The sequence below is a fragment of the Camelina sativa genome, chromosome 4 (genome assembly GCF_000633955.1).
Source record: "Camelina sativa cultivar DH55 chromosome 4, Cs, whole genome shotgun sequence".
NCBI classification, from domain to species: domain Eukaryota; kingdom Viridiplantae; phylum Streptophyta; class Magnoliopsida; order Brassicales; family Brassicaceae; genus Camelina; species Camelina sativa.
Genome location: NC_025688.1, coordinates 6100297 through 6102671, shown reverse-complemented (window position 1 = coordinate 6102671; position 2375 = coordinate 6100297). Strand labels below are relative to the sequence as shown.

Genomic DNA, 2375 nt, shown 5'->3' with positions numbered 1-2375 from the left:
GGTAACAAAGCAATGTTGTAGAGAAAACTGAACCAAATAAATAACCAAGAAAGTTTAAAATTAAGCATTTTAAAATGCTTTTTATTGTTCAAATTGTAAATGTGAAAATAATTGGAAACCAAACATGGAGTAGGACTATGCTTTTCCGTGATCAACATCTTCACAGCTAATGACTTCATTCAAATCCTTGGGAGGATAATCTCCTTTATCTTCGGTGAAATCAGTAGAGAGATTGGAACATTGTTTCTTACTTGTAGATGATTGATCAATGTTAGGGTCCGTTGATTCTGTTTTGCGCTTCGACGAAGGAGTTGAACTGAAAGAATGATCAGCTTCATAAGGCTCAGTGCCATTAGTAATCATTAGTGATGCCTGCACGTAAAATAGTATATACATTAGAGGTACCTGATACTACTATATAGATATATAGATTTATATGTATAATAAAAAAAAGGCATACCTGTTCAGAATGGGTGAGACTAATTCTGTCTATAGTATTTTCAGATGCTTCATTACCCATTTCCATGAATTTATTGCCTTCCCAGACATTAGCAACCTTGTAACTATCATTAGCACCAGACATATTGTCCCCAACAATAAATATCAGAAATTGGAATGTCTTGCCACACACAGCCTTAATCTGATCAGGGATCATAGTAGGATCCATAATCTGCATATTGGATATTGTGAATGATTCCATATTTTGTTAAAAAATGTATCTACAATTTAAAAATATAACTCTTCAAATGAACCATTTAGTATTTCAGCTGCGGAAACACCCACGATTTTTGATGCCCAACTATCAAACATGAAAATTTTGGTTTCACCACTCTTGTCCCAAACGTGGACATGTAATTTGTACCTAAAGAGGAATAAATCATCTAATAGGTCAACCAACAAATATTCATATTTCAAAATAGATGAAAATTTAGCTTAATTAGAAGACTTACTTAGGCTCAATCAACGTGGCCCACTCGTTACAGGTTTCACACTTCCACCTTGGTTTGCTTGGTTTCTTGACATCTTCCAATTTAATAGTCAGGTCCTCTTTATCAATCTTCTTATTACACTTTCGACAGCTAATATAGAACCAACCCTAATCTGTATCGATTGCTGATATAGTATATGCAATTCTACATTTTCCTACCTATCTAAATAATATAATATCCTTAAGCTTATACGACATTGATTTTCCAAAACAGATTAAGTTAATATATTGTTAGACTATTAAGAAGTGTAAACTACCTCTGTTTCAGCAAGTACGTCAGCGATCATTTGCAAAGGGAAGTGAAGACCACTCTTGGAGCCAGACGGGTTATAAACTCTCTTTCCACCACAATTGGTAATTGTTAAAGCCAATTGATCCGCAGGAAGACTATTATAAAAAAGAGAAATAGTAAATAATAATGAAACAATTTGTTTTTAAATAATTTCAATGCTCTTTGAATTTACATGTTCTGAAAAGCCTCCATCTTTGGTAACTGAGGATTGCTCATCAAGATAGAAGAATTGAAAGTATTCTCAATGTATCGTTTTCTGAAATAAAATAGAAATATTATATAGTAGTTAAAGGTTTTCTACAATTAATTTTGGTATTAACAAATTAAATGTATAAATATTATCCGTACTATTACCTTTGAAGCTGTTTTGTTTAACAAAGCGTAGGAAACACATAACCATACCATCACTTGACTCATTGATAGCACGATCTAAAGCTTCAGCGTAGGTTTCCCACAGAGTACATGATAATCGTTTATCCCTATATTAAGAATTTGAACAAACATAGATTATATAAAAATAGTCTAACGTATAAGCTTTGAAATCTATAACTATAACTATAGATTTATAATATTACTCAGTGTCTCTTATCTCGAACTCAATTTTCTTCCTGGTAATGTTGTTACGACTTGTGATTTCTTCTATCCCTCCAGAACTGACGACTTGACCAATAACGTCTGTAAATATAGATAATATAACTATTAATAAATTCATCTTTCTAAAGTAGTAACAAAAGATACGTATTATGAAATTACCTAGCAGCAGATTTTTGTCAAGATTTCCAGCAAGTATACTATCAAACGATGTGAATGATAGGTAGTGATCATCAGATACATTATCAGAAAGAAAAATTGTGTTACCATATCTGGTACTGATCTTATACTTTATAAGAGAAGGACGCAAGTAGCCTATACATAGATTCAAACCAAAAGTTGATATAACTTTCCAAGTTCCAGGCACCAATTCAGCTTCAAACTTGTTGATATGATCCTTTATGACAGAAGCTCCTATTTTGTCAGCCTATATAAACCAAAAAAAAACTTTTGGAATGAATTGATATTAATCTATTAGTAAAAGAATCTTATATTAAGAAACTA

The 2375-nt window shown here is 32.0% G+C and overlaps 1 long non-coding RNA gene across 1 annotated transcript; it reads right to left on the bottom strand.

Moving 5' to 3' along the window:
• Positions 1635-1886, bottom strand: LOC109132622. The gene is made up of 2 exons (XR_002037634.1): positions 1856-1886; positions 1635-1759 (listed from the first exon to the last, which is right to left on the bottom strand). It is a non-coding gene; the product is annotated as an uncharacterized LOC109132622 (long non-coding RNA).